Source organism: Schistocerca nitens, chromosome 3 (genome assembly GCF_023898315.1).
Source record: "Schistocerca nitens isolate TAMUIC-IGC-003100 chromosome 3, iqSchNite1.1, whole genome shotgun sequence".
Classification (NCBI taxonomy): domain Eukaryota; kingdom Metazoa; phylum Arthropoda; class Insecta; order Orthoptera; family Acrididae; genus Schistocerca; species Schistocerca nitens.
In genome coordinates, this window is record NC_064616.1 from 518537942 (window position 1) to 518553126 (window position 15185).

General features: G+C 40.7%; 1 non-coding gene across 1 annotated transcript; it reads left to right on the plus strand.

Annotated features, from left to right (window-relative positions):
- Positions 1-3651: 3651 nt before the first annotated feature.
- Trnaa-cgc (transfer RNA alanine (anticodon CGC)) lies at positions 3652-3724 on the plus strand. Its single transcript has one exon. It is a non-coding gene; the product is annotated as a tRNA-Ala (tRNA).
- Positions 3725-15185: the final 11461 nt, after the last annotated feature.

Here is a 15185-nt window from a genome sequence, read left to right on the forward strand (position 1 = left end):
ACTATCTACTTACATTTCACTAAAGGATAAATTACTTCTAACAGCAACAAGTGAGCCACCACCAATTGAATTTTCAAGGGGATTTCACAAAGTAAGTTACACATTATTATAGCAGGTCAAGTAACTTTTATTGATTACTGCACTACGCACCAATGTTACGCAATACATCACACTATTTTTCAACATAGTCAACAAATCCCTGTAAACAACCGTTGGATCATTCTACTGATTGTTCAATTTCTTGATGTGACAAACCCATTCCTCAGTCACAGAACCATCCAAGAACTGCTGTGTGAATGTCCTCATCATCATATAATCTGTGACTGCTGCGAATCAGTTCCTCGAATTCCTGGGCATTCTTGTTTGTGATTGATGTCTATTACCTTCCTTCTCTATCAGCATCACCCACAGCTGTGCAGTCTTTGTCAAATTGTTGGCACCATTTCAATACAACTGGTCATAACATTGCATCTGGCCCATATATTGCCTGAATTTCATGGTGAATCTAAGTGCAATTTAGACATTTTGCCCACAAGAATCATCCTGTCCCACATACTTCAAATTTGGAGCATATTTCAGTTGCTGCACAATTTCACTCGCACATGAGATGCACCTTTCAGCCATACTGCACCAGAAATGCGATTGCAGGAAACCCAGAACATATATTCTTTCCACTCTTGTTGTGTAACGGTCTTAGTGTGGGACAGCATATATAACTTTTTGAGTCCCCTTGGAGTATATTCTTTTTCTACAGCATTACGTCCTTGACAAAAACTTTTGCTTAACTTATTTCTGGCTTTATCCAGCTTTCAGTATATACACTGATTTCTGCCTCAGCACTTGCCATGAGCACTTGGGAGTTCTGGTTCTTTCTCAACACAGTTATGGCAATTTGGAACTAAAACAGTGATGTTTTCAAGGTTTTCCCTCATCTTATTTTTAACCTGTTCCCTTTGAGACTGTACCCCTGTTTGAAGAATTTCAAGACCCTCTAACCATCCAGTCTACTCCACACAGTCCCTGCTACTGTGTAGCTGCCTCCTGCATGTGTTAGACCACTAATCTATTAAGTGGATCCTGACACTTCTCCACCCTATGACGCAAGTCAAGGAATCAGCAGCCTACATGGCCACAATACTGTCTGAGCCTCTGATTTACACCCTTTACTTGGCTCTGCACCAAAGGTCTGCAATCATCCTGTTGATGTTGCTGCAAATAGTGAGCTCTGCCTTCACCTTGCAAGAAAGACTGACTGTCTTTAGCTTTTCAGACAGACGTCAGAAACCAGAGATAATTTCTAGAATTTCTTACGAGCCAAAGTGACACACTTTGTTATCACCAACATGAGCCACCACCTGCAGTTGGCTGCACCCTATATTCTTTATGGCATGTGGACTGACCAGTTACACATTTGGGAACTGGTGGGACTCCCCACAATACGCACACAAAGTGCACACTGGATTTCTGCCCCTCCTTGGCACAGATGTAATACTTCAATCACTTCCCCAGCAGCAACAAATTACTATGGCTGCCTTGGAAAAACTTGTGACAATACTGTTCAGGCTCCACTGCCTCAAGTGCACTGACTGCTTTATTCACTTTCGAAGAAATGTGTAGTTTGTTGAATTCGTATCATCGCAAGTGCATTCATGTTGTAGTCGCTCATGCCATATTTTACCATTGCCACAAGAGTCACGTAAATCATGTCGAGCTCAGGAAGTGGAGCTGCAGGGTTTGAGCCGTAAGTGCCATTTTATTATTAAGCCTTCACAGAACCCTATGCAACCTACATGGTTCGAGGCGTGATCATCCACTAGCATCTGATAAGGAAGATCCTCAGAGGGCCTTTCACAGTGTAAGGGTCCATCTTTGGAAGAAGTTTTAAACATTGTTCAATCCTTTGGAGTTCCCGCTCTGTTGGCCACCAAGTCGAAGCATGGGATGATGTCACCATCACCGATAATGAACTGCATTGGCGCCTAGCAACAAGCTCATGAGCGAAGAGGAAGTTGATGCCGTTTGAACCAGGAAATCTAGCTGCAACAGACAAACCTGTCAGCAACAATATGGACACCGTTCAGCGCTTCTGTCATGCCCCTCTTGCTTTGTGCAACATAGAGAGCTGCATACCCCAGGCAGCACATGTAATGCCACAAAAGTCCAAGAAAGGCCATACGGCATCGGTTTGTCATTCACAGGCTTCTTCAGAACACATGGACATTGATGTTCATTCTATTTCTTCATTGTCTATAGGTCTGAACAAGCTCTTTATTGAAGTGTTTGTGCTGAACAAACAGTTAATGCTACAAGTGGACACTGGAGCAGTTGTTTCGCTCCTCAACTCTCAAATGTATGTATGGCTCGGCTCCCGTCAAGCCCTGACTGGTAAGCTACAATAAACAGCATATTCCTGTTCTTGGTCAATTTACTGCTGCTACAGCTTACAAATCTGTAGTCTGTCCTATTACATATTTGGCTGTTAATGATCCCCCATTCAGAAAATTTGTTTGAATTATACGCTTTCACTGCTTTTGAATTTTTCTATTGCTGACAATGTGTATCTTGTATCAGATCAGATTTCCTGACCTTGATTCACTTTTCTTCTGAATTTTCATATTTATTTTCTGAGAGATTAGGGTGTGCAAATAAATTGACAGTGCATATCACGCTTAACCCTTCAGCTTAGCTGTGTTTCTTCTGAGCACGGCCCATACCTGTGTCCTTACATGAACAATTACACTTACATGAACATTACAAAGTCCGGTTTGGATCGACTGATATCACTAGGCATCATTCAACCAATTTCAACAAGTGAGTGGGCTATGCTATTATCGACTGTAAAAAAGCATCAGGTCAGCTCCGACTTTGTAGAGACTATAAAGTTACTGTAAATGCATAGTCTGTTATTGACATATACCACCTGTCTTGAGATGGTGAATTACTTGCATAATTGGCTAGGGACAAATTCTTTTCCAAAACTAATTTAGTTGAGGCCTATCCACAGGCTCGATTAGATAGCACATCAAAACAATTGCATGGAGGGAACATGCCTTTTGGTCTTTAGCAATACCAACGTTCAGTGTTTTGGAGTGGCTAGTGCCCCAACTTTCTTCCAATGCTTTTTCGAGCAACTGACAGCAGATGCTCCTTGCTGTGTCAACTATATTGATGTTATTTTAGTAACATACACTGCAACACAAAAATACTTACGTAACCTGAGTTCTCTCTTTTATGTTTTGCGAACTGCAGGTCTTAAGGGTAATCTTCATAAGTCACAACCTTTTCAACACTCTAGTGTGTATCTTGGTCACTAAATGTCATCCAGGTAGGACGTTTGACCCCTGGAACAGCATGTTGCTGCTGCTATGGCTTTGCCTCATCTGACCAATTTGCAGGAATTACAGGCATTCCTTGGTAAAATAGCATACTATCACAGGTCTATACCGGATGCAGCCACTCTGGTTCCCCAATGCACCAGTTGCTATGGACCAATGTTCTTTTCAAGCGGTCCTTTCAATCTGGTAAACATTTAGTCTTGACTACGGACATCTCCCAGTATGGGGTGGGGGCAGTTCTGACCCAAAGTCATGTGGATGGCTCTCAGAAACCTATCACTTTTGCATCAAAATTGTTCAACACAGCTCAGCACCGAGCGAGGTGGTGCAGTGGTTAGCACACTGGACTCGCATTCGGGAGGACGACGGTTCAATCCCGTCTCCGGCCATCCTGATTTAGGTTTTCCGTGATTTCCCTAAAATCGCTTCAGGTTAATGCCGAGATGGTTCCTTTGAAAGGGCACGGCCGATTTCCTTCCCCATCCTTCCCTCACCCGAGCTTGCGCTCCGTCTCTAATGACCTCGTTGTCGACGGGACGTTAAACACTAATCTCCTCCTCCTCCACAGCACTATTCCCAAGTCAAAAAATAAGTCATCGTGGTTGTTTACGCATTTAAAAAATTTCATTTATTCTTACATGGTATGAAATCACACTTAGTCACAGCTAACAAATCTTTGATTTCCTCGTTTCATTCTTTAGCTGCTTTACCTGACAAAGCCACTCATCGCCCTAAACAATGGGCCTTACTTATGTTGTGATATAATTACAAGATCAACTGACACCCAAAATCACAGCATGCAAGTGTGGAGGCATTGTCTCAGGTGCCAATTGGGCCTGCTCCATTGTTTGATCAGGAAGAACTGTTGTGTTTTCAACTTGGCGTGGAAGCAAGCAGACTATTGATGGTTTCTTCATTACCAGCTCCAGGATTGCATCGCAGTAGCTATGCACCCACTGCTTAAATAACTGGTGTGCATGATACAACATAGGTGGCCTTACCATCTGCTGGGCTTGGTATCTGACCTGCTGCGGAACTTCTATGCTTTCCACAATCATCTTTTCCTGCTAAATAGTGTCAGTCTCTTGTCGATGCAAGAGGGTACTCCCCATGTTGTGGTTGGTTGGTTTGTGGAATTAAAGGGACCAGACTGCGACGGTCATCAGTCCCCCCCCCCCCCCCCCCCCAATGTTGTGATTCCAGCAATGTTGCGTAGGAGGTTTTCAACCTGTTACATCAAGGTGACTGAGGAGGCTCTTGCACTAAACAACTGGCAGATGGGCAAGTGTTCTGGCCGAGTATAGATTACAAGGTGGAATGCTTTGTTGCAGCCTGCCGCAAGTGTTCAAATCAACAGGCGGCACTCTTGGCCAGCGCCCACACTACCTTGAGGAAGAATTCACATCAACTTTGCTGGATCTTTTTAGACATTTTTCGGTTGTTGGTGCCTTTTTCCAAGGTTCCTTATGTTGTTCACTGTCTGTCTACCACAGCAGGCATGACTGTCAAGGCACAGACAAAACTTTTTTCTGTCAAAGGCCTGCATTGTACACTGGCACATCCACAGGCACTTTCTATGCTGTTGCAAGCTGACACAGGTGCCACCTACACTGATGCTGACACCTGCTGCCCACCTGCCAGTGCACTCTACATTACAAAATTGTTAAGGCTTTCGTGGCCATTTGTTGACAAACTGCCTATTGGCTTCTGTCTCAGGTTCTTCGGCCGACGTTCATGTAATGATTTTACTGACGTTTCACCAGCACGAATGGCTGGCATTGTCAAAGATTCACCCTCCATTGCCGGCGGTGAAATTGAGCCAAGCTCGCAGCTGCAGACTATATGTACCTGGCCCACCAACATCCAAGGGCTTCTCCGCTGTCATTTCCGGTGCGGTTCTCCTCTTACTACCTGCGACGGTCATTCGCTGCAGTACGGGAAGCCAGGATCCGTTTACCTTAAGGCTTTCCTCTTTCTTGTTGAAGCTGTTCGTGTGTTTTTGTATTTCTACAGCTTCTCTGAACAAGCGCATGTGATAGTGCTTCTCTACAGCCAGAACTTCCGTGTCGGCGAATTTTATTACGTGGTCCGTCTCACTCAGTGTGTGCTCTGCCGCGGCAAATTTCTCCACCTGCCCCAGCCTGCAATGTCGCTTATGTTCTTTGATCCTGGTGTTGATTGATCGTCCAGTCATTCCGACATACACTTTTTTACATGCGCATGGTATATGGTATATTCCTGACATTTGCAAGTGGGTCCCTTTTCTCCTTTGCCGGTCTAAGACACTCTTTGATCTTCCTTGTCAGTTTGAGAATCGTCTTTACGCCATGATTGTGCAATATACGGCCGATTCTGTCCATCACTCTGGGATTGTATGGCAGAAAGGCCGTATCCGACATTTCTTGTCCTGATTCCTTACTTCGCCGAATGTTTAGCTCTGTTACATTTCTAATATAATTTGTGGAGTAGCCTTGCTCTGCAGAACACTTTCCAGGCGTTGCATTTCACATATGAGGTGCTGCGGGTCATATATTCATCCTGCTCACATTATGAGCGTATTAATCATGCCTCTTTTCTGGCTCAGGTGGTGGTTTGATAGTTTGTGCAGGTATTGGTCTGTGTGTGTCGGTTTTCTATACACGCTGTGCCCCAGGTTTTCATCATCCCTTGTGGCCAGCACATCTAGAATAGATGTTCATACAGAAATGCACACTCATTTGACTAGCGTGCCATTCAGCTGCTCTGGGCTCCCACCAGGCGCCGCCAAGCTCGGTCCAGTGCCTCTATATCCTGCAACTGATAGCGAGCAGCTCCTGGCAGGACCCCATCTCAGTAATACTCCCCCTCTCCGTAATGCTCGTATGCTGACCAAACCTACTGGTAACAAATCTAGTGGATCACTTCTGAACTGCTTTTATGTCTTCCTTTAATCTGACCTGATGGGGATGCTAAACACTCAAGCAGTACTGAAGAAAGTGTCCCACTAGTGTTCTATATGTGGTCTCCTTTATGCATGAGCTACACTTTCCTTAAATTCTCCCAATAAACTGAACTCAACCATTCGCCTTTCCTACTACTGCCTTACGTGCTCATTGCATTTCATAATGCTTTGCAACATTGCGCCTAGATACTCAGTCGAAGTGACTGTCAAGCACCAGACTACCAATGCTGTATTCAAACCTTACAGTCATTTTCCCTACTTATGTGCATTAACTTACATTTTCCTATATTCTGAGCAAGCTGACATTCACCACACCAACTAGAAATTTTCCCTTCTACAGTCATTCAGTGACGACATCTTCACCGAGCGAGGTGGCGCAGTGGTAAGACACTGGACTCGCATTCGGGAGGACGACGGTTCAATCCCGCGTCCGGCCATCCTGATTTAGGTTTTCCGTGATTTCCCTAAATCACTCCAGGCAAATGCCGGGATGGTTCCTCTGAAAGGGCACGGCCAACTTCCTTCCCCATCCTTCCCTAATCCGATGAGACCGATGACCACGCTGTCTGGTCTCCTTCCCCAAAACCAACCAACCAACGACATCTTCCCATAAACCACAGTGTCATCAGCAAACAGTTGCACATTGAAGCTCATGCTGTCTCTCACATCATTTAATATATAGAAAATAACAGCACTCCTATCACACTTCCATGGGGCACTCCTGACAATACCCTTGTCTCTTATGAACACTCACCATCAGAGACAATGCACTAGCTGCTATTACACAAGAAGTCGTCAAGCTACTCACATACCTAGGAACCTAATTCATATGCTCGGATCTTTGTTAATAGTCTGAAGTGTGGCAAATGTTTTTTGGAAATATGGAACAATCTGCCTGTTGTCCTCAATGTGTGGTTTGCAGGATACCATGTGAGAAAAGAGTAAGTTGAATTTCACATGAGTAGGGCTTCCAAAATCATGCTGATTTGTGGATGGAGCTTTTCCATCTCAAGGAAGAATTCTGCAGCAGACCGATGTTAAGGATATTGGTCTGCAATTTTATGGGTCTGCTATTTCACCATTCTTATCTACAGGAGTCACTAGCACTTTCTTCCAGTCACTTGTGACTTTGTGCTGGACAAGGGATTTGCGATAAATACAAAATAAGTAACGAGCCAAAGCAGAAAAGTACCCTCTGTAAAGCAAAACTGGGATTCCGTCCGGACCTGGCAGCTTACTTGTTTTCAACTCTTTCAGTTCTTCTCTATTGCAGGGATTCCCATTACTATGTCCTCCATATGGGAGTCTGTGCGATGATCAAGCAACGATATGTTTGTACAGTCTTCCTGTGCAACGATTTCTTAAACATAAAATTTAAAAGTCAAGTTTCCTTGTGTTGTCATCTATTGACACAAAACATTGGTTGATGAGTGTGCAGATTCAAGCCTTCAACCTAGTTAACAATTTTAGGGAGGACCAGAAATTTCTTAGGTTCTTGGCAAGAGTTTCTGCTAACATACGGCAGAGGAAGTTTTTGTATTCTTCATGCATTGATCTTTTTACAGGCATATGAATTTCTACCTAATTTTGACTGTCATCTTTTGCGTGTACTTTTCCAAACTGTGACTGCAACAATGTCTGCTTTTCCAGCATTTTCTGAACTTTCTTATTAAACCACAGTAGGTGGTTTCCAATCTTAATCCATTTACTCGGCATGTACTTCTCCAGAATGCAATTTACAATCAGTTTAAACTTTGCTCATAATTATTCTATGTATGTAATAATGGGACTAAATTATGTCTGACCATTGGCTAAGCGAGATGCTAAGAACTGTTTCTAGCAAAAATACTCTCGAACCCCTGATAAATTTATTAACTTTAGTAACCATCGGCATTATGATGACACCCTCATCACTAATCCCTGTCTTCATACTGAAACTGCTGACATGGTCAGACCTGTTTGTTATTACAGGGTCTAAAATATTTCCATTGCGCATACGCTGTAGAACTAGCTGCTCAAGACAGTTTTCAGGAAACATTTTCAAAACTAATTCACAAGACTGACTGTCAATACCAACTGCAATGAATCTATACATGTCCCAGCGCATCATCTAATAATGGACTCAGTGGATGTTTCAGGGCTAGTGAGCATAAACTATCTTTGAATGATTCCAAAACTGTCACTGCAGGATTGGGTGCCTGGTAAAAATATCTAATAATTAACTTTAGCTCTACTTGGCCTGTTCTTCATGTCCAAATAACTTCACAGTTAAAACTTAATTTCGACCTTAATAGACACAATACTTTTGTTGACTGCAATGAACACTCCCCTTCTAATTGCATCAAATCTGTCCTTTCAATATACATTCCATGTCTTGCTTAATACGTTGGAGTTCTCGGTTCTGAGATTAATCGGAGTGCAACAGCTCCCCTGGAGGGAAGTAAATTCAGGAACTTTGTTACGAGTACTTCAACAATTTACTGTTAAAATTTTAACAGTTGAAGGGTCTTTACTTCGTATGTGATCTGATTTCACTCTCTGTATTTTTAATTTCAAACGTTCATCAGAGGACCTGAAATTCCTGCATAGCCTGAAAACCCTCACGTGCACTGCAAAAGTGCTACCTGAGTACCTGCTTTGTTCATGTAGTGCACTCCTGAGCTATCAAGGAGAGTCCTACAATTCTGCACCCCGTAACACAGGTCCTGAAAAATGCAGCCAAGATCATCACAGAATTGACAGAGCCTCTGGTTGAGACCCTCCATTTGACTCCAAACCAAAAGACTCCAATCAACTCTAGGAAAGATGCTGCAAATTTTGAGTTCTGCCTTTGACCATGCAAGCGAGGCCAGCAGTCTTCACCATTTGTACCAGTCACCTGTATGAACTGAAAGCCCAAGGGACAGATGTGAGCCATAACTGCACCCTGCAGCAAGACACACTCACCCTCAGGCAAGAGTGGATCCTCCACGTCAGCTACACTGCAAGGTTCCTGGGCAACAAAGTCTGTGGGCGAAACAAGTGACACCTGTGATGTTCCATGTGATGTGGCAGATTATCCATCACCACTACACACTGAGGAAGCAACCTGAAGACAGAGGACTGTGGCCAAAACATATTCAGTTGTTCACATACTGTGGCCAGCTCCTGTGTCTGCATACAGCATGCACACATACTATGCAGCCCAGTAGTATGAACTTAAGAATTAACTATGAAAGCTAAATATGTAACTTGTTACAGTCCTGGTGTGTTACAGGCCACAGCTGGAGACCAACTGAACTGTGACCAATGGAATGCTGACCATTCAACACAAACAAATGACAAATGCGCTACAGACTGCATGTATAAACTCTTTGCAGGTACTAAAATGTGAGCTTACACCTTTTAAGTACAAATACATGCCAGGAACTTAAGAATTAACCTGTGAAAGCACACAGAAGAAGTAAAATAAATAACTTGCTACTTTCCTAGCAAGCCACAGCTGGTGGCTGGAGCATGACTGAAGTATGTGAAGGTGACTGTCTGAAGCCAGTGCCACCTGGAGCTGTGAGCGGAGGTACCCCACCTAACAAGGGAGCAGTCCAATCTGACGTGTAAAAACCTACCCTGAAATTTGTTGTACAAGAAGAATAAACCACAAGTTATACACAATGTCAAAATTTTTGCTGCTAAGACACAAGGGGGGAAAAAAAAGAAAGAAAAAAAATTGAAATTGTGGAATTCATAGTTCGCCAGGTGGCTGGAGAAATGTACACTCCTACTATAGCTGTAGCAGACAGCACAGGGGCAACACTGCAGGCACGAGGCCTTGATTGATGACACATCAGTAAGCAGATAATACGGCACAAAAAAGTTGTAATTTGTAAAGTAAGTTTCAGTTTCCACTGATAGTTTCACTGACACAGTTGTTTATTTTACTATTCGCTCAAATTTTCAACTTATTTAATATCCACAATAATTAGCAGTTGCCTTTGAAGTGTCACCGAGTTTTAACAATGGAGGCATTTTTTGTTTTTTTTTTTTGTTTTTTGCATATATGCTTGTTAGGAGCATTTGTCTTTGTGCAGGTGCCAGAGTTTCACAGTAATGTGGTAGCCAATTAATGTTTCCCACTTCACAAAGATTAAATAAGAAGAACGTGGTATGCAAACGAAATCACCTACTTCTTCTGAAGACCTACATATGTCTTACTTATCGGTTACTTTCTTGGATATTCACTCAAATTATTTTAATATTTTGTTAGAAATTGTGGAAACATTACAATGCTAGTGAGTTCATGAATTGTGGTTCAAACAATGATTGTTGTGCTACTTAAAGTGCAGACCAAAAAATAAATTACCTTCCTAGCCAAAAGAAAACATGGAGAGTAATAGCTTCCCATAACAAAGAAAGGCTGTAAATTTCTTGGTTAAGTGCAGGAGGGAGAAAATACTTACAGTTAAGCTGTCTGCAAAGCCAGTTTCATTTTGTAAAATCTGAATGTGAATTGTATAAGTGGAAGAAAGATTTACATGCAATTTGAAACATGCACCAAAATCAAACTTGTAAAAGTGTGAAAGAAAAACTATTTGAAAGATTCAGAACTGTTCGTGAGAGTCAAAGTGCCATTACTAAGGCAAACATGTGAGACTAGGCCCTCTGAATTGTGAGTTAAATAAATGTTAAACATGTTTGGAAAATTATATGGAAAAGGGACTCACAAAATTATGAATTTTATTTCATGTAAATCAATAGAGGAGATGTTATTAATTGGTGGTACTACAGACAAATTATTAGATGTACCTTATGTATGGAAAATGTTTGTTTTCATCATCTAGTACACACTTCACATTTTTGTGATGAGTACAGTGAATAAACAAGGAACTGTTTCATTATCAGTAAAATACGTACTTTTCAAAAATTATCATAAGAACTGTGTTGCAGGAATGTTTATAAAATATTTCATGTCAACAAATTAAAGTCCTGATTGATGGAAATCGTCTGTAATGTAATATAATATGCTGTCTTGTTTTTGTTTCCTCCGCCGGTCACTTGTGTAAGAATAGAGTATTTGCTTTCTGGAAATCGTCTTAAATGGTTAATTATGTCATTTTCTGCTCACAACATGCTTTTCTTCCTCTTGAATTTCAGTATTTTTTTTTTAAGTGGAAATAAATTTCAAATAACTTGAAAGCCCACTAAACTGCTCCATTTGAGTCAAGTGATGCTGTGTGTCATCACCGGCTAGCTTACTGCTCCCACTGTCGTAAAGTTCATTCACAGTGATATCTCGTTTTGAAACTTACATTTCAGAAAATGGGTTACAAATGGTGTGCAGTACCACATTGCACAAATACACCTGTAGGAAATTTCTGAAATATTGTTTCTGAGTGTTCCAAAGAATTAGAAGAGCCATAAATGTTGTTGCAGTGTACAGGCAAAACACCACCACATCGATGCACAAATTGCCTAAATTAAGAACGTCTTGCACTCTGAAGTTGACATTAATTTACCTCTAAAATATGCTTTCGCACCTTTTCAAGGAAGGACAGCATCATTCAACAAAATTAAACTCACAGTGAAAATTGGGAGAACTGACTGTTGTTACATCCAATATTATACACACTACAATCTGTTAACATCAGCTCAGTTGGTAGGCTGCTGGACTCTAATATTTTATAAACAGTTGTCTACTGGTCACTGGTTCAAATCTGGTCCGAAGGAATATTTTTACTTTTATGTAAAAAACTTAACAGTCCTCTCATATGAAAACCAAATCACATTTACGAAACTTCACATCACCATTCTGAAACATAGTATTGCTGTGATTTCCCTGTCTTTTATATACACTTACATTAGCAATCGCTGTTCAGAGACATCACCTTCAAGAAGATATCTAGTTAATGTGACCACACACTTTTTACTTTATTGCAAACAATTCTTTTTTATCTTTGCACTGTCCAACTAGGACCCTTATTGTTTAAAGTTTCATCCCCTTACTTAAAGATAAAGTAAGTCATTCAGACACTGACATTAGTTTCAACTCACAAACATCCCACCTCTTATGTTTGTGTTACCAACATGTTGTACATGCTTTGTATCTTTCAAAATACAAAACCTCATTGCCATACACCTTGTTGTACTGTGGACGTGTGGTACTACCTTCACCACTATCAACATTTTCCAAATATGTGAATTTTGTCTACACAAATAAAATGCATTTCTCTTTTGTTGTCCATTTCTCCGACTAAAATTAACGTGAAGCTATATATAATACATCACAACATTGAAACAACTGCCACAATGAATTCTTGCTAATGCTACACTGCACTACCTCTCGGGATTGCCTTGTATATGAGGAAATCAACACTAAGATTTGCCAAGAATTTACTGTGCTCTGGGCCAAAGTTTATGGCTGCAGTGACAACGAACAATGGTACTTGTAAGTTTAACAGGTTAAGGTCATTTTAGTTTCTGAAAGTATTCATGTGAATATGACAGTCAGCAATCTAGATGTAAGATATGGAAGCATTTTGAGTGAGTTTAATGACTGCACAGGGAGCAGGGAAAAAATGCCCACCCTTACACAAATTGCTGCCCTAAATGTATGGGGTGTGAACACGCCAATTTCTGGAAGGTTTTCACTGTCAGCATTCACAAAATTACTTTCCATTATTATGTAAAAATAGCTAAACTATTTGCAGAAAAAGTGTGGAAAAACCTAGTAACTTTGGCTAACAATCCCGTAACACACGTATAGCTTTGTCTTACTCCTAGTCTGTGACATCATGGGAGCTTCAGCCAATAAGCAGTGTGTTTTCAATCATGTGACCAAATCTTGAAAATCAATGATTTTTAATCTTTAAATACATGACAATAAGATACTTTGTGGCAATTCTCACTGAAAATGTTATCTGAATGTTATAATCATTCAGAATGTCAACAGTCTGAACCATAATTTAAACACAGTAAAATAGCCTATTACAAATTCAACATTTTAGCTGTTAATATGAACTGCAATTTATTCAAAAAATTAATTACATGAAACACTTTTGGTATGGTTTACGTACTTAAATTCGCATGTTTTAACTCTTTGGACTTTGCACTACATGGTGCTATGTTCGTTTGTCTGCTTCTTTGCCGCGTCACACGCTAGGCAGGAGGAGCTGTACAAACAGCTGTTATAAGCAATTCTTCGATATGTTGGACTAGACCATTCCCTTGTAAGGTTGCATCCCAACACAGTATTCGTAGTCCCTATCCATTCCACAATGGCTCTAAAGAGTACGTAAATCCATAGTACCCAGTTAATAAACACAAGTCGGTGCCTAGTACATACCCAAACATGAGAAATTAAAGATTAAACTACAAAGGCACACAAACAAAGCTAAATAAATGACTTGCTTCAACTTTAGGAGCTTCTAGTATAATGAACAAACAAGCTGTCTACACTGCTGGTATTGCTTGAATATTTATATCTGCATACAGATCTTTCAGATATCTGTGGTAGCACTTTTAATCAACTACATGCCAATTCTCAGTATTTTACTACAACATATGCAATAAAAATCATGCATTATTGGTAGATCTTTGTTTTACTATTGGCTTTAAACATCATATTATCATAGCCTGTAGAACTATAACATTAAAAACACCACTTTATGGTCTTGTGTCTCAATGGCCTACGTTCTAAAGCATATAAAAAAATTAGATGTTTGCATCTGTTTTCCATGCCTGGGAAAAGTTCAACTACACTATGCCTCATTTCATGGCCCATGTGAACTTGATTTAAGTTTGCCTCATGTGTCTGGATGGAGCTTACGCCATATTTGGTGGCCAGGAATTAAATTTAGAACCTTTATGTCAGAGGGAAGTTACACTAAGCATTAAACCACACAGAGGAACGATTTCTTGAAAGTTTTAATCTCTGACTCTTTCTGCATAAAGCAGCTGTTCTTGTACATGAGAATTTAATCACACAACTCCTCAGCTGGGAGGTATGATGTTCTATAGTGATGATGATGACAGATTTAGGGTACTCATCAGAATGTTGTTAATGACTTTGCTGATGTGAGCATATGTATCTAATAACAATATTAGGGAAGGAAAGTTGCTACTCACCATACAGTGGAGATGCTGAGTCGCAATACGCACAACAAAAAGATTCACACAATCATTGCTTTTGGCCATTAAGGGCTTTGTCAGCAATAGACACACACACACACACACACACACACACACACACACACACACACACAAACGCAACTTGCACACACGTATGCTGTCTCAGACAACTGACAACTGAAACCACACTATCTAGTAACTTACACAAGGTGTTGCTTCTCATGTGGACAGAAATAAGCCATTATTAGAAGACAGGTACTCTGATGGAACCTTTAGTTCACTGCAATTTGAAAATATTTTCAGATACGGACAGCTTTTTAATGGCACTTAACACCTAGAATGCAAGGATGTGCAACCTCCAAGCCAGACCTGGGAGGAGAGTCTAAACAGTTTGCGATCAGTGGCGATTGGCATTAAGTGTGGCAATGAACAATTGAAGAAGATATGTTTTGAACAGAAACACAAAAATAGTGTGTGTGTTCAGTAAGAAATGACCATCGTCTTTTTTTAAACTTCATGAAGAATATCATGGGGAAAAAAAAATTGTAGCACAGATCCTTTTTAACAAATTAAAATATCCCAATAGCATGTGGAGGTGTGTAACTGACACAATGTACATTGAAGTAGCATCTCCATTCAAAGATTTTATTGGCTGAGTGGCATAAGACAATGCAAGGACTCAATGAAAAAGTATGGAAAATCCATCACTGGTTATACCGTTTGAAAACCAAGAAACATACAATCAAACAGTTTTATCATACAATTTCATTCCTCTTATGAAAAATAGTGCACTTGAATATCAGGTT